General features: G+C 43.1%; 1 protein-coding gene across 4 annotated transcripts in view; it reads right to left on the bottom strand.

Annotated features, from left to right (window-relative positions):
• The window catches only part of LOC129832130 (neurobeachin-like), a 319,438-nt gene that overhangs the window by 83,348 nt on the left and 214,000 nt on the right, over positions 1-22,090 (bottom strand). The window lies entirely within an intron of this gene.

The following is a 22,090-nucleotide window of genomic DNA, read 5'->3' as shown; positions in this document are numbered from 1 at the left end:
ACAGCACAAAAAGTTATTGTTTGCACGCTTGATGAAACCTGATGACAGGCTTGATAAAGGAGGACGTAAAACACACACCTACACCTGAACTTTACACAAATGACAAGCACCTTCAACTCCATGAAGACACACATTCATACAACTAATAGCAACCATGTGCATAAAGAAATGCATTCATTTATTTTATTGCTCACGAGAAAGGTGGAGTAATTATGTCCATAAAATAAAATAAAATCTTGTCATTATATTATAATTATATTATTCAACTTCGACTTGTTCTAAAGATCTGTTGTAGTGTGAGTGTGTGTGTGTGTGTTTGTGTACATGTGTATGTGTATGTGTGCGTGTGCACCCTCAGAGTTTCCACTAAACTGAAGGGTCTACAGTCTCGGTGCCTCTCTGCTCTCTTTGGCTGTTCAAAGTCTCTCTGGGAGCCATGAATTGTAATTGTAGCTACTAACAGGATTGCTGAGGGCCCAAACGGAGCCACTTGAGAAGCAGGTTGTGTGGAGTTAAATGCCTGTCAGACACTAAAAGCCCCCAGCATGGAAGGTGGCCCTCAAAGTCCCGCCACCACCACCACGTCCAGACCCTCTTCTGTTCCCCTCCCAGCTCCTCTGAAAGACCTGCTGCCACCACCACCAGCAGCCCCACGTCCAGACCCTCTTCTGTTCCCCTCCCAGCTCCTCTGAAAGACTTGCTGCCACCACCACCAGCACCACCACGTCCAGGCCCTCTTCTGTTCCCCTCCCAGCTCCTCTGAAAGACTTGCTGCCACCACCACCAGCACCACCACGTCCAGACCCTCTTCTGTTCCCCTCCCAGCTCCTCTGAAAGACCTGCTGCCACCACCACCAGCAGCCCCACGTCCAGACCCTCTTCTGTTCCCCTCCCAGCTCCTCTGAAAGACCTGCTGCCACCACCACCAGCAGCACCACGTCCAGACCCTCTTCTGTTCCCCTCCCAGCTCCTCTGAAAGACCTGCTGCCACCACCACCAGCAGCACCACGTCCAGGCCCTCTTCTGTTCCCCTCCCAGCTCCTCTGAAAGACCTGCTACCACCAACAACAATATGTCCCTCCAGACACTAGACCTGTACGCTTCTCTCTTCTCCTTCTGCTGTATATGCTGAGATGAAAGATAAAACAATTATGACCCTTAAAAGCACCTGTTCACCATTCGCAATTTAGTGATTTATGAATTTTCCATTAGCCTCCAGTCTATCCCAATATATCCCAGCCCCAGCCCAATATCCTTCACTCCAGCCCCTATGGTACACCCCAGCCCAATATCCTTCACTCCAGCCCCTATGGTACACCCCAGCCCAATATCCTTCACTCCAGCACCTATGGTACACCCCAGCCCAGTATCCTTCACTCCAGCCCTATCTCACCCTAACATCTCCCCAGCTCCAGCCCCATCCTACACCCCTCACCCCATGCTAAAGCCCCAGTACCACCCCCGCCCCCTCATTCCCCCACCCCTGCAGCGTGAAGGACCTCACCATGACCCTTATTAAAATCTTAATTGGATTGCGAATCGCTTGGAGGAGAACTTCAACATCCTTCATTCAACTCTGATTTTAATCTTTCAGCATTCCTCCAAGTATTTTGCCGCCCGTCGTAACAATAAGACTCCCAAAGAAAGTTCTTTAAAAAACCCAACCAGATATTCGCGAAAACGGAATAGGCTAAACGAACCGTTCTCCATCAGAGGCAGAGAGACGTGAGTTTCCCAGGCGGGGAGCTGCATGGTGACTGACTGACAGAGACAAAGCCCAGAACAGACCATTTTGTTTCTTTTCACTGTTGTAATGGTCTTAAAACGACTACAGGCAGGCTACCATTCACTGTACTGACCAGTCTGTATGCTACCATTCACTGTACTGACCAGTCTGTATGCTACCATTCACTGTACTGACCAGTCTGTATGCTACCCTTCACTGTACTGACCAGTCTGTATGCTACCATTCACTGTACTGACCAGTCTGTATGCTACCCTTCACTGTACTGACCAGTCTGTATACTGCTTTTTACTACTGACCAGTCAGTGCAGCTCTGCTCTCCTCTTTACAGCCCAGAACAACTCTACACTGGACAGAAGCACAGGAGAGACTAAGGGCTATTCTAAGTCTCTCTCCAGTACTACTATAGTACTATACTTTTGGCCAGAGGCCATAGGTGCACTACATAGGGAATAGGTCTCTGGTCAAAAGTAGTTCATTATATAAGGAATATGGCTTTGGCTAAAGGGCATAATACGAATGGGCCAATGGCCAAAGGTAGACGTTCGTACACAGCCTGAGTTCACTTCTACTACACCCTGTGTCATTGTGTCTAAATGACCAATCATTGAGTGAGGAGCTTCTCACCAGCTCTCCTATAATTATAGAGAACTACTCCCATAACAACAACATCAATCACCGTCATAATGGAACATACCATAATGACAATAATTACACTAACATCTCATTAAGAGGAGAATGGCAGCACTGGGAGCATTAATAGCAGACAGGTGTACAACACAGCACAACTATAGAACCTGAAATTAGCTCACAGCCTGGAGGCAAACACAGGGAAAAAGAGAACACCACTGTGAAAGAGAGAGACAGTGTTTGGGTGTGTGTGTGTGTGTGTATGTGTGTATGTGTGTGTGTGACAGAGAGAAAGAGATGGCAGCTGGTAGAGAGAGGCTCAGTCAGAAAAAAAGAGAATTGCAAATAAGCTAACAAAAATATCTTAAATGTGTAAATTAGGGAGAAAATGAGAGGGAAAGGTAGCTTTTCCCAACAGACTGTATCTGAGATGAGAGAGAGGCAGCCAGACGTGATCAAGGGGAGCTGTGGAACGCTGAGGCAGGCGTCAAGACAAGACACTCAACTCTCAGCCACTCAGCCTCTCATTCAGCCTCCCAGCCCCTTACCCTCAACCTCCCAGCCTCCCAACCTCTCATCCTCTATATCCCCAGCCTCCGAGCTTCTCAACCCCTAGCCTCCCAGGCTCTCACTCAACTCCCAGACGTCCAGCCTCTCATTCAACCCCTAGCCTCCCAGCCTCTCAATCCCAAACATCTTAACTCCCCAACACTCAGCCTCCGAGCACCTTCTCTCAGCCCTCAACCTCTCAACTCCCAGTCCCTAACCTCAGTCAGTCACTGGCAGCTTCTCCAGTCAGTCAGTCATTACTGAGCCTAGTGCTGCACAGGACATCATATCGGATCATATTACAGCTAACTGACTGTCTCTCTACTTGACCTATCATATGACAGCTTCTGTAAACCACAAATCTCCTTTGTTAGACGTGTCAATACCACCCCCTCCCCACACTGAGTGTACAAAGCATTAGGAACACCTTCCTAATATTGAGCTGCACCTTCTTTTGCCCTCAGAACAGTCTCAATTTTTTGGGTCACGGACTCTAACAAGGTGTCAAAAGCTTTCCACAGGGATGCTGGCCCATGTTGACTCCAATGCCTCCCACAGTTGGGTCAAGTTGGCTGGAGGACCATTCTTGATACACACTGGAAACTGTTGGGGGTGAAAAACCCAGCAGCGTTGCAGTTCTTGGCACACTCAAACTGGTGCACCTGGCACCTACTACCATACCCTGTTCAAAGACACTTAAATCTTTTGTTTTGCCCACTCACCCTCTGAATGGCACACACACATGTCTCAATTGTCTCAAGACTTTAAAATCCTTCTTTAACCTGTCTCCTCCCCTTCATCAACACTGACTGAAGTGGATTTAACAAGTGACATCAATAAGGGATCATAGCTTTCCCCTGTATTAACCTGGTCAGTCTATATCATGGAAATAGCATGTCTTGTACACTCAGTGCATTTGGTAAGTATTCAGACCCCTTCACTTTTTGCAAATTTTGTTACGTTACATACTTATTTTAAAATGGATTAAATAGTTTTTTCCCTCCTCATCAATCTACACAAAACACACCATAATGACAAAGCAAAAACTGTTTTTTAGAAATGTTTGTACTCAGACCTTATATTTCAGCCTCGGGTCTTCTTGTGTATGACACTACAAACTTGGCACACCTGTATTTGGGGAGTTTCTCCCATTCTTCTCTGCAGATCCTGTCAAGCTCTGTCAGGTTGGATGGGGAGTGTCGCTGCACAGCTATTTTCAGTTCTCTCCAGAGATGTTCAATCGGGTGCAAGTCCGGACTCTGGCTGGGCCACTCAAGGACATTCAGAGACTTGTATTGATGCCACTTCTGCTTTGTCTTGGCTGTGTACTTAGGGTCATTGTCCTGTGCGCTCCGGAGCAGGTTTTCATAAAGGATCTCTCTGTACTTTGCTCCATTCATCTTTCCCTCGATCCTGACTAGTCTCCCAGTCCCTGTCGCTGAAACATATCTCTACAGCATGATGCTGCAACCACCATGCTTCACTGTAGGGATGGTGTCAACTGTGGGAGCTATTATAGACATGAGTGTCCCTTCCAAAGCATGTCCAATCAATTGAATTTAACAGTTCTGCAGTTTTTTATTTTCAAACCAAATCAGCTCCGCTAGCTCCCTTTGTCTACATCATCCACCATCATCCCCTCCTCTTGTCATCTGCTCTTCCTCTCCTCCTCATCCCCAATTCCAGAGCTGGACTGAATAAGTCAATCAAATTTGTTTACATCCCTGTTAGTGAACATTTCTCCTTTGCCAAGATAATCCATCCACCTGACACGTGTGGCATATCAAGAAGCTGATTAAACAGCATGGTGCACCTTGTGCTGGGGACAATAAAAGGCCTCTCTAAAATGTGCTGTTTTGTCACACAACACAATGCCACAGATGTCTCAAGTTTTGAGGGAGCGAGCAATTGTTATGCTGACTGCAGGAATGTCCACCAGAGCTGTTTGGCAGAGAATTACATGTTCATTTCTGTACCATAAAACACCTCCAACGTCGTTTTAGAGAAACGCAGACCATGTGTAACCGTGCAAGCCCAGGTCCTCCACATCCGTCTTCTTCACCTGCGGGGTCGTCTGAGACCAGCCACCCAGACAGCGGATGAAACTGAGGAGTAATCATTTTTATTTCTTTTACCACTTTTTTCTACCAATTTTCGATCTTGTATCATCGCTGCAACTCTCCAACGGGCTCGGGAGGTGGAGGTCGAGTCATGCGTCCTCCAAAACATGACCCACCAAACCGCGCATCTTAACACCTATGCCCTCCAAGGCCGACCTATGGCTGCGCCCCTGCCCAGTCACGTGAAATCCATAGATTAGGGCCTAATGAATTCATTTCAATTGACTGATTTCCTTATTTGAACTGTAACTCAGTAAAATTGTTGAAATTGTTGAATGTTGCTTTTATATTTTTGTTGAGTGTAGATCAGGTGAACGCCTGGAAGCAGGAACCTGCATGTCAGCAGAACCTCCTCCTCCTCCCCCTCTTCATCCCCTCCTCCTCCTCCTCATACCCTCCTCCTCCCCATACCCTCCTCCTCCTCCCCTACACCTCTTCATCCCCTCCTCTTCTCCTCCGCCTCCTGGATCAGGACGGGTTCATGGGTCAGCCTGATGTCCGTAGGCTTCAGCCGATCTCTTGTTTTGCTCTAATAGAAGTCAGAGAGATGACTAGTTTTATGAAGTCAATAGAAGATATCCCAGCGGGAGGACAGAGCACTAAGCATGCAAGCCCAGCCAAGGGGCGAGGATATAGAGACCCGATAAGAGCTGACAGATACCAGGCAGTCTGACAGACACACAGAAAGACCGTCCTGATGTCTGATGCTTCCGAGGTGAGGTAGATGTGACACTGACACATACAGTAACCATCTCACATCACCCAAACAACAAACACACCTAGCCGAACCCCAATGAACTATTCAAATACACACAACACACCAGTCATTGGACATTATAAGCTTTTCATTTTGGAATATCTCTGGCTATTGGAGTATTTAAATGTGAGAATGATTGCTTAAACTTGGTCAGATGTCTGGGGCACACCTTCCCCATAATGCAGTTTGATCATTGTTAATTAGCGTGTAAAATAAGCAATTAACTTCCGGCCCCATATGGTCCTCTGTCTCAGTATTTGGGAAGGAGAAGAGTAGGGAGTGATTTGATTGTACCTTTCTTTCCGTCTGTGCGAGTGTGAGTGTGTGTGTGTGTGTGTGTGTGTGTTAACAGGCTAATATTCCGCACTGCTCACCACAAGCAGAACTAATCAGAGTTGACAAAATGTCTCTGCTGCCATCTTTGTCTAGCATTTGTGAGCCTCCCTCCCTCCCTCCCTCCTCCCCCCTCGTCCCCCCTCTCGTAGAGAGGACGACAGCAGCATAACATGGAGGCGTGGAAATGTGTCTTACATGTGGCTGAGCAGTAAGGTGACTGGGGCTGGGGCTAGCAGCAATAGGGTGGCCAACACAGGGTCAACAAATTCCGTTTTTACACAAATAATTTTGGGATATGGATATCTGATGGATATCAGACCTAGGTTATTGAGTTGCTACAACTGTTTTTAACTTGTAACGTATAATCTTAAAAAGTTGTCTATGAGTTGGGTGCTACTGGGTGAATGTGGAACATGAGTCTCCCCTGCTGTCATTGAGAGGATGGTGAAGCTGGGTTCTGTAATCCTGGGTTATAAATCACTGTCTGAAACGAGGCGGTTCCTCTAGTTTCATCAATGGAAATGATCTGTCAATATGCTGGAGTCACTTCACACGTGTCAGCTGTGTTGGAGCACAATAGAGCAGCTCACTGATGAACTCCCTGCACCACTCCACACAGTCTATAAAACAACTGGCCTCCACGCAGAGGAGCACCCTGTAACCCACCCACACGCCCACACATCCCCCACCACCCCGACACCCCCTAACAGACCCCTTCACAGACCACCAGATGACACAGATGGGAAACCAAACAAAAAGGAGGCTCCCTTTGTACAAACTGGGACTCCTTTCAAAAGCCATTCAGGCAACAAATTGGGTAAACCTGGCCGTGCAACACTCTGGTTTTGCTCTTTTATTAGCTTCAGCAGCACGTCACAGTAAGTGAAATCAGATTTACAAGTTTTCTGCAACAATAGCTGCTTTTTAAAGTGCAGGAAACCTATGATTTCTTGGTTTTGTTAACAAGAAACTCAAATGTTATACAGTGCATTCGGAAAGTATTCAGAACCCTTCACTTTTTCAAGATTTTGTTACATTACAGCTTTTATCAAAATTGATTAAATGTTTTTTTCCCTCATAAATCTACACACAATACCCCATAATGACAAAAAAACAACAACTGAATTATCACATTTACATAAGTATTCAGACTTTCAATTTCGAGTCTCATAGCAAAGGGTCTGGATACTTAATGTAAATAAGGTATTCCTGTTTTCGTTTGTCATTATGAGGTACTGTGTGTAGATTGATGAGGATTTTTTTTATTTTTTTTTATTTAATTTTAGAATAAAGCTGTAACGTAACAAAATGTGGAAACCGTCAAGGGGTCTGAATACTTTACGAATGCACTGTAGATCACCCCAATTACACGCATGACATCAAGGACAGGCCGCCAATTTATTTGGTTATTATAAACTTTATGGTTTGCGTCGTACAATTATTAAAGGCCAAAATATAGAATAACTACTAGACAACAGTAGATATGTTTGATTACATCCTAGGATAACTTCATGATTATCAGAAGCAGCAAATTCACTTTATTTACTGAGGATAAAGAACATAAATTCACTTTATTTACTGAGGGTAAAGAACATAAATTCACTTTATTTCTTCATAAATCATATGTATAAGTTTGCTCCGTATTTCTTCCAAATACTTGTCTAAATAGAGCAGTAACACTTCATAGTGCTGTATGCAAATGTGACAGTTGTTCATGGCAACCACTTATATTCTATGTTCTAGCCATCTACATTCTGAGATTCACATTGACACAGATCTTAGCTTGGCAGGTCAAGATAAGCTAATTATAGCCACCGTTTTCCTTCACTGGATCATGAAACTAGCGTATGATCATCATGGCTGCTGTTCAATAAACACTATGCTGTTAGAACTAGCCTCGGGTATTCTCTTGCGCTCTCTCTCTATGGTAGCCCTTAACCTTACTCTCTCCATATTACGGTAGGCCTTAACCTTACTCTCTCTCTCTCTCGCCATATTATGGTAGGCCTTAACCTTACTCTCTCTCTCTCTCCATATTATGGTAGGCCTTAACCTTACTCTCTCTCTCTCTCCATACTATGGTAGACCTTAACCTTTCTCTCTCTCTCACCATATTATGGTAGGCCTTAACCATACTCTCTCTCTCTCTCTCCATACTATGGTAGACCTTAACCTTACTCTCTCCATATTACGGTAGGCCTTAACCTTACTCTCTCTCTCTCTCTCTCTCCATATTATGGTAGGCCTTAACCTTACTCTCTCCATATTACGGTAGGCCTTAACCTTACTCTCTCTCTCTCTCTCTCCAAATTATGGTAGGCCTTAACCTTACTCTCTCCATATTACGGTAGGCCTTAACCTTACTCTCTCTTTCTCTCTCTCTCTCCATATTATGGTAGGCCTTAACCTTACTCTCTCTCTCTCTCTCTCTCTCTCCATACTATGGTAGACCTTAACCTTTCTCTCTCTCTCACCATATTATGGTAGGCCTTAACCTTACTCTCTCTCTCTCTCTCCATACTATGGTAGACCTTAACCTTTCTTTCTCTCTCCATATTACGGTAGGCCTTAACCTTACTCTCTCTCTCTCTCTCTCTCTCTCTCTCTCTCTCCATATTATGGTAGGCCTTAACCATACTCTCTCCATACTATGGTAGACCTTAACCTTACTCTCTCTCTCTCTCTCCATATTATGGTAGGCCTTAACCTTACTCTCTCTCTCTCTCCATACTATGGTAGACCTTAACCTTTCTCTCTCTCTCACCATATTATGGTAGGCCTTAACCTTACCCTCTCTCTCTCTCTCCATATTATGGTAGGCCTTAACCTTACTCTCTCTCTCTCTCCATACTATGGTAGACCTTAACCTTTCTCTCTCTCTCACCATATTATGGTAGGCCTTAATCTTTCTCTCTCTCTCCATACTATGGTAGACCTTAACCTCTCTCTCTCTCTCACCATATTATGGTAGGCCTTAACCTCTCTCTCTCTCTCTCTCCATATTATGGTAGATCTTAACCTCTCTCTCTCCATTTTATGGTAGGCCTTAACCTCTCTCTCTCTCCATATTATGGTAGTCCTTAACCTCTCTCTCTCCATTTTATGGTAGGCCTTAACCTCTCCCTCTCTCTCCATATTATGGTAGGCCTTAACCTCTCTCTCTCTCTCTCCATTTTATGGTAGGCCTTAACCTCTCTCTCTCTCTCTCTCCATATTATGGTAGGCCTTAACCTTTCTCTCTCTCTCCATTTTATGGTAGGCCTTAACCTCTCTCTCTCTCTCTCCATATTATGGTAGGCCTTAACCTTTCTCTCTCTCTCCATTTTATGGTAGGCCTTAACCTCTCTCTCTCTCCCTCTCTCCATATTATGAAAGGCCTTAACCTCTCTCTCTCCATTTTATGGTAGGCCTTAACCTTACTCTCTCTCTCCATATTATGGTAGGCCTTAACCTCTCTCTCTCCATTTTATGGTAGGCCTTAACCTCTCTCTCTCTCTCCATATTATGGTAGGCCTTAACCTCTCTCTCTCTCTCTCTCCATTTTATGGTAGGCCTTAACCTCTCTCTCTCCATATTATGGTAGGCCTTAACCTTTCTCTCTCTCTCCATTTTATGGTAGGCCTTAACCTCTCTCTCTCTCTCTCCATATTATGGTAGGCCTTAACCTTACTCTCTCTCTCCATATTATGGTAGGCCTTAACCTCTCTCTCTCTCTCTCTCCATTTTATGGTAGGCCTTAACCTCTCTCTCTCTCCCTCTCTCCATATTATGAAAGGCCTTAACCTCTCTCTCTCCATTTTATGGTAGGCCTTAACCTTACTCTCTCTCTCCATATTATGGTAGGCCTTAACCTCTCTCTCTCCATTTTATGGTAGGCCTTAACCTCTCTCTCTCTCTCCATATTATGGTAGGCCTTAACCTCTCTCTCTCTCTCCATTTTATGGTAGGCCTTAACCTCTCTCTCTCCATATTATGGTAGGCCTTAACCTTTCTCTCTCTCTCCATTTTATGGTAGGCCTTAACCTTTCTCTCTCTCTCCATTTTATGGTAGGCCTTAACCTCTCTCTCTCTCTCTCTCTCTCTCTCTCTCTCTCTCTCTCTCTCTCTCTCTCTCTCTCCATTTTATGGTAGGCCTTAACCTCTCTCTCTCTCTCTCCATATTATGGTAGGCCTTAACCTCTCTCTCTCTCTCTCTCTCCATATTATGGTAGGCCTTAACCTTACTCTCTCTCTCCATATTATGGTAGGCCTTAACCTTACTCTCTCTCTCCATATTATGGTAGGCCTTAACCTTACTCTCTCCATATTATGGTAGGCCTTAACCTTACTCTCTCCATATTATGGTAGGCCTTAACCTTACTCTCTCCATATTATGGTAGGCCTTAACCTTACTCTCTCTCTCCATATTATGGTAGGCCTTAACCTTTCTCTCTCTCTCCATTTTATGGTAGGCCTTAACCTCTCTCTCTCTCTCTCTCTCTCTCTCTCTCTCTCTCTCTCTCTCTCTCTCTCTCTCTCTCTCTCTCTCTCTCTCTCTCTCTCTCTCCTCTCTCTCTCTCTCTCTCTCTCTCTCTCTCTCTCTCTCTCTCTCTCTCTCTCTCTCTCTCTCTCTCTCTCTCTCTCTCTCCTCTCTCTCTCTCTCTCCTCTCCTCTCCTCTCTCTCTCTCTCCTCTCTCTCTCTCTATATATATATATTATGGTAGGCCTTAACCTTACTCTCTCTCTCCATATTTATTTGCAGGATATTCTGACATTTTGCATGGCAATATATTTGTTGACCTGTGTCTTGATTGAACCATATTATGCGGTAAATATGCGGTGATTGGCTGAAAATGCAAGTTGTCTTTTTGTACTGCGGTGATGGGTCAGGTTAATGCAAAAATATTGCGATGATTTGGCTGTTTTATACTGAAATAGTGCGATGATTGGTCAAATTTGCAAGCCCAATGCAAAATATGCAGGAACTGTTTGATTTACCCAAAAAATGTGCCATCACAGAATCCTGGAGGGACTGCTACATATTACGGTAGGCCTTAACCATGTTCTAACAGGCACATCATCAGTTAGGGAGGTTTATTTTTAAGTTAGGACACAAGTTTGAACACACAAGCTTTCTGTTCTATGGCCCTCTCTCTCTTTTCTCTCCTTCCCTCGCTCTCCTCTCCCCTCTGCCTCTTCTCCACCTATCCCTCACCCTCTCTTGCTCCCCCTCTACCTTCCGCTCCCTCTCTCTTCTCTCCTCTCTAACCCTCTCCCAGTGTCGCTACAATCTGCATAGAGAAACATTTGTCATCATTAGCTGGGCCCTGACAGTTGGCACCCATATTTTCTCATCTCCACCACGGGAAATTACGAACCCTTCAGGCCTTATTTGGGTAACATGGCCTAATTTCATCATGGGCCCAGCCACCAGCATTTCATTACAACACAATCCTCTTTAATCCCTCCCTTTGCCTTTGTTTTCTGCTGCGCTGCTGTGTGCTTTGTTACTGGAAGCATAGTGTTGAAGGGAGAGAAGGGCTGTGCAATTAATGTGAGATTCATAATGGGCTCCTGCGCTGCAGTAAACATGCTCTGGTGGAGTATCACAGTGTAACACAGGGTCAGTGGGCCCATGATTACAGTGTCCACCTTTAGACAGGAGAGGAGACGTCTCCTACACATGAAGATGAATCACTCTGCCTCTGTTGCTTTGTTGCCTTCCGCTCTATATACACGAGACGATTTGTTTCCTTCCACTCCGTATACGGAGAGTGAAGGTGCCTCCTCATGTCTGTTCTTATATGTATACGTTATACACTGAGTGTACAAAACATTAAGAACACTTGCTCTTTCCATGACATAGACTGACCAGGTGAATCCAGGTGAAAGCCATGATCCCTTACTGATGTCTCTTATTAAATCCAGATGATGAATGGGAGGAGACCAGTTAAATAAGTATTTTTAAGCCTTGAGACAATTGAGACATGGATTGTGCATGTGTGCCATTCAGAGTTTGAATGGGCAAGTAAAAAGATGTAACTGCCTTTGAACGGGGTATGGTACTAGGTGCCAGGAGCACCGGTTTGAGTGTGTCAAGAACTCAAATCAAATCAAATTGTATTTGTCACATGCGCCAAATACAACAGGTGTAGCCCTTACAGTGAAATGCTTACCTACAAGCCCCTAACCAACAATGCAGTTTAAAAATACAAATAACAAATTAAAGGAACAAGTAATTAAAGAGCAGGGGTAAAATAACAATAGCGAGAAAATATACAGGGGGTACCGGTACAGGGTCAATGTGTGGGGGCACCAGTTAGTCGAGGTAATATATACATGTAATATGTACAGAACTGCAACGCTGCTGGGTTTTTCACCCCCAACAGTTACCCATGTGTATCAGGAATGGGTTCACCACCCAAAGGACATCCAGCCAACTTGACACAACTGTGGGAAGCATTGGAGTCAACATGGGCCAGCATCGCTGAGGAACCCTTTTGACAACTTGTAGAGTCCATGCCCTGACAAATGTATGCTGTTCTGAGGGAAATAGGGGTGCAACTCCATATTAGGAAGGTGCACCTAATGTCTTGTACACTCAGTGTAAATACAGTCAGGTCCATAAGTATTTGGACAGTGACACAATCTGCATCATTTTGGCTCTGTACGCCACAACACGGGATTGGAAAGGAAACAATCAAGCAGTGCTTTAAGTGTAGACTTCCATCTTTAATTTAAGGGTTTTGTCAAAGTTATTGTATGAATCGTGTAGGAATTGCAACCATTTTATTCATAGCCCCCGAATTGTAGGGGCTCAAAAGTAATTGGACAAACTAACATAATCATAAATTAAATTGTGAGTTTTAATACTTGGTTGCAAATCCTTTGCAGTCAATGACTGCCTGAAGTCTGGAACTCATAGACATCACCAGATGCTGGGCTTCTACCCTGGTGATGCTCTGCCAGGCCTTTACGGCTGCTGTCTTCAGTTGCTGCTTGCTCTTAGGGCGTTTTGCCTTCAGCAAGTAAAATGCATGCTCAATTGGATTCAGGTCAGGTGATTGACTTGGCCATTGCAGAACATTCCACTTCTTTGCCTTAAAATGTATTTGGTTGTTTTTGCAGTATGCTTTGGGTCATTGTCCATCTGCACTGTGAAGCGAGGTCCAATGAGTTTTGAAGCATTTGGCTGAATCTGAGCATATAATATAGCCCTAAACACTTCAGCATTCATCCTGCTGATTTTGTCAGCAGTCACATCATCAATAAATACAAGGGAACCAGTTCCATTAGCAGCCATACATGCCCACGCCATAACACCACCTCCACCATGCTTCACAGATGAGGTGGTATGCTTCGGATCATGAGCAGTTCCTTCCCTTCTCCATTCTCTTCTCTTCCCATCATTCTGGTACAAGTTGATCTTTGTCTCATCTGTCCATAGGATGTTGTTCCAGAACTGGACAGGCTTTTTAGATGTTGTTTGGCCAACTCTAATCTGGTCTTCCTGTTTTTGAGGCTTACCAATGGTTTACATCTTGTGGTAAACCCTCTGTATTTACTCTGGTGAAGTCTTCTCTTGATTGTTGACTTTGACACAGATACACCTACCTTCTGGAGGGTGTTCTTGATCTGGCCAACTGTTGTGAAGGGGCTTTTCTTCTGTCATCCACCACAGTTGTTTTCCGTGGTCTTCCGGGCCTTTTGGTGTTCCTGAGCTAACCAGTGCGTTCTTTCTTTTGAAGAAAGTACCAAATAGTTGATTTGGCCACACCTAATGTATTTGCTATCTCTCTGAGTGGTTTTGTTCAGCCTAATGATGGCTTGCTTCACTGCAGTGACAGCTCTTGGACTTCATATTGAGGGTTAACAGCAACAGATTCAAAATGCAAATGCCACACTTGAAATCAACTCTATATCTTTAATCTGTTTACTTGTAGATGAATTAATGCGGGAGTAACACACATCTGGCCATGGAAGAGCTGAGCAGCCAATGTACAATTAATTTTGGTTCCTTAATAAAAGGGGGATGACCACATCTAAAAAGTCCTGTAATTGCTACACCGTTCACCCAATTTGGACATAAATACCATCCTATTCATTATTTAATTTCAACTCCAATATGCTGTGGTAGACAGCTACAATAATAATAACTTGGTCAATGTCCAAATATGTATAGACCAGATTGTATATATCTTACAAAAACAAACATGGAGGGGGCACCTTTCCTCTCCCTGGCAAAACAACCTGGATATTGCACTATAAACTAGTCACCAAGCCACAAGCATGTACAATACTGCTACTCTAACAGCTTCACAACAGCAGAGATGTTAACAGATAACAGAATAATAACATATCAGGACACTGCTCCCATCTCTTACTAATAGAATAGGGATAGGTAGTCAGTTGTACAACTGAATGCATTCAACTGAAATGCGTCTTCGCATTTAAACCAACCCCTCTGAATCAGAGAGGTGCGGGGGGCTGCTATAATGTACTTCCACGTCTTCGGCGCCCGGGGAACAGTGGGTTAACTGCCTTGCTCAGTAATACCTTAACACAGTCACATAGAACAGATACAGAGTTTATCTGTGTGATTATACAGACAGGAGAAGCCACAGGCTGCATCACAAACGACACCCTATTCCCTATGTAGTGCACATATAGCAAATACCATTGGGCCCTGGTCAAAAGTTGTGCACTATATAGGGAATAGGGTGCCATTTGAGATGCAACATAACATAAGCATTTCTACACAGTAATGCCATGGGCACAGACAAAAACAGAAAAATATGTGATCGCTCACAGAATGTTATGCTGTGGATTTTTTAAATGGCAGACCTCTGATAATACCTCTCATTTTCTGTGTTATTATGTGAAGCCGTGTTGGCAAATAAAACTAAATTATATTTAATTATATTCATGCTAAATTGATGCAAATACATGCATGTCATTCATCAGAAAGGCTGACAAGCGTTCCATATTGAGGAGAGGAGGGAGGTGGGTGGCAGAGGAGAGGGGCACAACAGAAGCTGAGATAATTTGTTAATTTCCCCTGTTCCCACCCCCCTCTCTCGCTCTCTTCTTTCTCTCTCCCTCTCTCGCTTTTTCTCTCCTCCTCTCTCTCTCCTCCTCACTCTCCGTGAGTAGTGAGGAGCCAGGAGTGTTGTCCACTCCTGGCTCCTCACTACTCACAGAGAAAGGCTGCTGACAGGAGAGCTGTATCTCAATTCTTCTCTCTGCAATATCTAGAATCCTTTGTTCTTGACTCCTCCTCCTCAATCGTATTGGAGGATAAGGTCCAAGGTCCCTCCCCCCTGACCTTTTTCTCCAATCTACTTTGAGAAGGATGCAAGGTCAGAGAATGTGAGGAATCAAGGAAATATGAATCGAGAAAGAGGCTAACACAAGGAGGCTGCTGACACGAGGAGGGGGTATAACAGATGAAGAAAGGTGGGGGCCGGAGATCCAGAGGGGGTCGAGGTGGAGGGAGGATCCAGAGGGTGGAAGGCACAAGGCCCAGGAATTAACGGGCTACCCCACAGAGACACCATATTGTCTAGAATAATGATATTCAGATTATTAAAAACCCCAATGACAATGTCATTTTGAGATGAATGAATTTTGTGGGGGAACATGTCAGTGAGTCCCCATCCCGAGAGGGTTAAGTGTATTTTTCATCCCAGTGTGAGGCCTAATGCTGATCACACATGTCTTAAATGCCACCCTCTTAATCTGAGTCCTATTGCACTGCCACTCCATTCGAGACTGTTGGTATAATCTGGAGTTGACTTGGTGACTGAACCTCTCCTTGGCTGCCCTCCATCCCCAGTCCTCTATAATGCACAGCGAGATAGATGACAGAATAACATGGATGACCTTATTTGTCATGTTCTAACAGGATTATAAATAGAGACAGACACTGAGTATTATTATCCTCAATTAGCTGACTTTAATGGCCACATTATGAGATGCTGTTATTACTATTGAGACTCTTAAATTGTTTAATATGGTCCGTCTTAATCAATATTATTATGGTTTTAGCTGGGTTTGGTCTTAATCATTTACACTAATGGTGTCTATAATGCACCACAGTATTGTACATTCATAAAAACTTTTACACTGTCTGGGGCGATGGATTTGTGGCATCGAAAAATGATGTTATATTGTGAACTTAGACTTGTAATTGTCAAGCTGAAAAATCGCATGTCCATTTTCAGTCCGTTGTGTGTGTGTGTGTGTGTGTGCGTGATACACTATGGTGTCATCACAAAGCCATTTCAGCTATTAGACAAGAACTGTTGACCCCATGCCAGACCACTGACAGGAGGATCAGTCTTACTAAAAGAAAGAGAAAAATGAAGAATGGAGGGAAAAAGGAGAAGTGCAGTAGAGGCCAGCTCTGGAAACAAAGAAGCCTTCTACACAGAGAGGCTGGGTCACATGGTAGGAAGTAGAAGTCATTGTATTGATTTACACAATCATGCATAAAGCTGGAGGGTCAGAAATAGGTTCTAATGAAATTAGGCTGGGTCAGAGATAGGTTCTAATGAAATTAGGCCTCTGTCAGAGATAGGTTCTAATGAAATTAGGCTGGGTCAGAGATAGGTTCTAATGAAACTAGGTTGGGTCAGAGATAGGTTCTAATGAAATTAGGCTGGGTCAGAGATAGGTTCTAATGAAATTAGACTGGGTCAGAGATAGGTTCTAATGAAATTAGGCTGGGTCAGAGATAGGTTCTAATGAAATTAGGCTGGGTCAGAGATAGGTTCTAATGAAATTAGGCTGGGTCAGAGATAGGTTCTAATGAAATTAGGCTGGGTCAGAAATAGGTTCTAATGAAATTAGGCTGGGTCATAGATAGGTTCTAATGAAATTAGGCTGGGTCATAGATAGGTTCTAATGAAATTAGGCTGGGTCAGAAATAGGTTCTAATGAAATTAGACTGGGTCAGAGATAAGTTCTAATGAAATTAGGCTGGGTCAGAGATAGGTTCTAATGAAATTAGGCTGGGTCAGAGATAGGTTCTAATGAAATTAGGCCTCGGTCAGAGATAGGTTCTAATGAAATTAGGCTGGGTCAGAGATAGGTTCTAATGAAATTAGGCTGGGTCAGAGATAGGTTCTAATGAAATTAGGCTGGGTCAGAGATAGGTTCTAATGAAATTAGGCGGGGTCAGAGATAGGTTCTAATGAAATTAGGCGGGGTCAGAGATAGGTTCTAATGAAATTAGGCTGGGTCAGAGATAGGTTCTAATGAAATTAGGCTGGGTCAGAGATAGGTTCTAATGAAATTAGGCTGGGTCAGAGATAGGTTCTAATGAAATTAGGCTGGGTCAGAGATAGGTTCTAATGAAATTAGGCTGGGTCAGAGATAGGTTCTAATGAAATTAGGCTGGGTCAGAGATAGGTTCTAATGAAATTAGGCTGGGTCAGAGATAGGTTCTAATGAAATTAGGCTGGGTCAGAGATAGGTTCTAATGAAATTAGGCTGGGTCAGAGATAGGTTCTAATGAAATTAGGCTGGGTCAGAGATAGGTTCTAATGAAATTAGGCTGGGTCAGAAATAGGTTCTAATGAAATTAGGCTGGGTCAGAAATAGGTTCTACTGAAATTAGACTGGGTCAGAGATAGGTTCTAATGAAATTAGGCTGGGTAATAGATAGGTTCTAATGAAATTAGGCTGGGTCAGAAATGGGTTCTAATGAAATTAGACTGGGTCAGAGATAGGTTCCAATTAAATTAGGCTGGGTCAGAGATAGGTTCTAATGAAATTAGGCCTCGGTCAGAGATAGGTTCTAATGAAATTAGGCCTCGGTCAGAGATAGGTTCTAATGAAATTAGGCCTCGGTCAGAGATAGGTTCTAATGAAATTAGGCCTCGGTCAGAGATAGGTTCTAATGAAATTAGGCCTCGGTCAGAGATAGGTTCTAATGAAATTAGGCCTCGGTCAGAGATAGGTTCTAATGAAATTAGGCTGGGTCAGAGATAGGTTCTAATGAAATTAGGCTGGGTCAGAGATAGGTTCTAATGAAATTAGGCTGGGTCAGAGATAGGTTCTAATGAAATTAGGCTGGGTCAGAGATAGGTTCTAATGAAATTAGGCTGGGTCAGAGATAGGTTCTAATGAAATTAGGCTGGGTCAGAGATAGGTTCTAATGAAATTAGGCTGGGTCAGAGATAGGTTCTAATGAAATTAGGCTGGGTCAGAAATAGGTTCTAATGAAATTAGGCTGGGTCAGAAATAGGTTCTAATGAAATTAGGCTGGGTCATAGATAGGTTCTAATGAAATTAGGCTGGGTCAGAAATAGGTTCTAATGAAATTAGACTGGGTCAGAGATAGGTTCTAATGAAATTAGGCTGGGTCAGAGATAGGTTCTAATAAAATTAGGCTGGGTCAGAGATAGGTTCTAATGAAATTAGGCTGGGTCAGAGATAGGTTCTAATGAAATTAGGCCTCGGTCAGAGATAGGTTCTAATGAAATTAGGCTGGGTCAGAGATAGGTTCTAATGAAATTAGGCTGGGTCAGAGATAGGTTCTAATGAAATTAGGCTGGGTCAGAGATAGGTTCTAATGAAATTAGGCTGGGTCAGAGATAGGTTCTAATGAAATTAGGCTGGGTCAGAGATAGGTTCTAATGAAATTAGGCTGGGTCAGAGATAGGTTCTAATGAAATTAGGCTGGGTCAGAGATAGGTTCTAATGAAATTAGGCTGGGTCAGAGATAGGTTCTAATGAAATTAGGCTGGGTCAGAGATAGGTTCTAATGAAATTAGGCTGGGTCAGAGATAGATTCTAATGAAATTAGTCTGGGTCAGAGATAGGTTCTAATGAAATTAGGCTGGGTCAGAGATAGGTTCTAATGAAATTAGGCCTCGGTCAGAGATAGGTTCTAATGAAATTAGGCTGGGTCAGAGATAGGTTCTAATGAAATTAGGCTGGGTCAGAGATAGGTTCTAATGAAATTAGGCTGGGTCAGAGATAGGTTCTAATGAAATTAGGCTGGGTCAGAGATAGGTTCTAATGAAATTAGGCTGGGTCAGAGATAGGTTCTAATGAAATTAGGCTGGGTCAGAGATAGGTTCTAATGAAATTAGGCTGGGTCAGAGATAGGTTCTAATGAAATTAGGCTGGGTCAGAGATAGGTTCTAATGAAATTAGACTGGGTCAGAGATAGGTTCTAATGAAATTAGGCTGGGTCAGAGATAGGTTCTAATGAAATTAGGCTGGGTCAGAGATAGGTTCTAATGAAATTAGGCTGGGTCAGAGATAGGTTCTAATGAAATTAGGCTGGGTCAGAGATAGGTTCTAATGAAATTAGGCTGGGTCAGAGATAGGTTCTAATGAAATTAGGCTGGGTCAGAGATAGGTTCTAATGAAATTAGGCTGGGTCAGAGATAGGTTCTAATGAAATTAGGCTGGGTCAGAGATAGGTTCTAATGAAATTAGGCTGGGTCAGAGATAGGTTCTAATGAAATTAGGCTGGGTCAGAAATAGGCGCTAACCCATATCTGCTATTGTGGTCTAACACATAGACAATACAGGATAGCGCAGGATAGTGTATCTGAGTAGAGTAGAGTAGAACAGGTTGTTAGTGTTGATCTATAGTAGAGTAGACCAAGGGTGTGTTCAGGACGACAGAACGGTGTGCAAGGTTTAATTCACACACAAACGTACCTCAAAGGCTGTTGAAGAAAAGTGTGCACCGTTTTGAGGAAACGTGCAATTCAGTACAAACCGTCACGCAACGTAGAACCGAACTGAACGCACCTCAGGTTGTTAGAGCTAAGCATTAACATTTCCATGTAGATCTGTGTAGGGTAGTCCAGGTTGTTAGAGCTAAGCATTAACATTTCCATGTAGATCTGTGTAGGGTAGTCCAGGTTGTTAGAGCTAAGCATTAACATTTCCATGTAGATCTGTGTAGGGTAGTCCAGGTTGTTAGAGCTAAGCATTAACATTTCCATGTAGATCTGTGTAGGGTAGTCCAGGTTGTTAGAGCTAAGCATTAACATTTCCATGTAGATCTGTGTAGGGTAGTCCAGGTTGTTAGAGCTAAGCATTAACATTTCCATGTAGATCTGTGTAGGGTAGTCCAGGTTGTTAGAGCTAAGCATTAACATTTCCATGTAGATCTGTGTAGGGTAGTCCAGGTTGTTAGAGCTAAGCATTAACATTTCCATGTAGATCTGTGTAGGGTAGTCCAGGTTGTTAGAGCTAAGCATTAACATTTCCATGTAGATCTGTGTAGGGTAGTCCAGGTTGCAGCCACATTCTTTAGATTAAAGAGGTGATAATCCTGAAGAAAAGCCCCTCCTCTATCACGCAGAGGGATGACCAGCCTCGTGGCCACACTCACACACAGTTGGAAGTCGACTGTAGACTAGTCTGGATCTAATAAAGGCCAGTATACCTGCTGATCTACACACACACACAGACAGAGACAGAGAGAGATGGAGAAGAGGTGCGGGTTTTCCTTCCATCTCTCTCCATATGGAACCAGTATAGAAAGTCCTACATTCACAAAACACTCCATGAAAGTGATCAAGAAAATTCTAAACTAGGAAGTGGTAGCTAGTTTTGTCAATATCTAACCCCAAACGATTTCTGTTGACTATCCATCTAAAATAATAATCACAGTTAAGAATATAATAAACTATATTTCACACTTAATTTGAATTAATAGTTTCATTGTAGACCTTTAGGGTGTGCCTAGCGTAATCATGTGTTTTCTTGGCAAGGTCTATCCCAGCACACCCATGTGTTGTCATATCTGTAATGTCTGCCTGGTAACAGTGGGACATTATTAATTATGATTGGAACGATGCTGCTGACAGAGACCTCTAGACTGGCTGGCATGATAGTAGGAGACAAATATCCATCACACACACAGAGATATTACATTGGGAACTGACAAGGTGCAGTCTATCCTGATAATTTGTGGTTCTGTGCAGCAAAGTGTTGGTGCAGTAGAGTGTAAACGTCTTTATGTCCTGTACCTCTGCCGTTTAAAGTATTCTTCAAAGCTCAAACTGAACCATCTGAGACGGGAAGCCACGATGATAACTACTTATTAAGCTAGAGATGGTTCAGAGATAGGGAGATAGTTCGGCGATAACTACTTATTAAGCTAGAGATGGTTCAGAGATAGGGAGATAGTTCGGTGATAACTACAGAGATTATTCGGGGATTTGGTGTGCAGAAACATGCAGCAACTTCGTCATCATATAAATATCTAGTCTACTGGTGTTGTGCATAAATGTGTCTTGCTTCCATTGAGGTCTTGATAACACAATGAACTGTGTTATATTAGTAATACGATTGGAATAGCTAAGGAGTATTATTGTAGTAGTAATATGAATATTGTAGGCCTAGCCTATGTAGAACTCATTTACTTCAGAAAAAAATACTAGGCCTACTCAACTCAATGATATATATAATTGGGCTAAAATAATAATCACAATAGTTATAACATTGTTTTTTTTATGCAATTGTTTAAATTTTGTTTAATTTGTTCTTTCATCATATTCGTGATAAATGTAAACACTGCTCTCACACAACACTCACCGGGAATGATGTCTACAATGTACAACATCAATACTTTGTCTAGTATTAATAGAAATGGCCTGCTTTTGAAAACCTTGAGTTCACAACCCGTTCATGCTGACAAGACACCGTCATACAATATCGTGGACTATATAATCATCGGAATCACGTATTTCAACCAAATAACTAAATGCTTGCAATAAAACATTTACCATTGTTGAAAAATAATTAATATGGGAAATATATTAAAAAGCCTACCCGTGTATAGATTACAGTCTTACAAATGTAACCTTTATTTAACTCGGCAAGTCAGTTAAGAACAAATTCTTAATTACAATGACGGCCTACATTAATGGCAATATCGATGCCATCTTAATTTTCCTTCCCTGAAAAGATGTGTCCTACTTAATTTGACAAGTTCATCCT

The sequence above is a fragment of the Salvelinus fontinalis genome, chromosome 33 (assembly GCF_029448725.1).
Source record: "Salvelinus fontinalis isolate EN_2023a chromosome 33, ASM2944872v1, whole genome shotgun sequence".
NCBI classification, from domain to species: Eukaryota; Metazoa; Chordata; class Actinopteri; order Salmoniformes; family Salmonidae; genus Salvelinus; species Salvelinus fontinalis.
The sequence above is the reverse complement of the archived record's forward strand: the minus strand, read 5'-3'. Positions and strand labels throughout refer to the sequence as shown.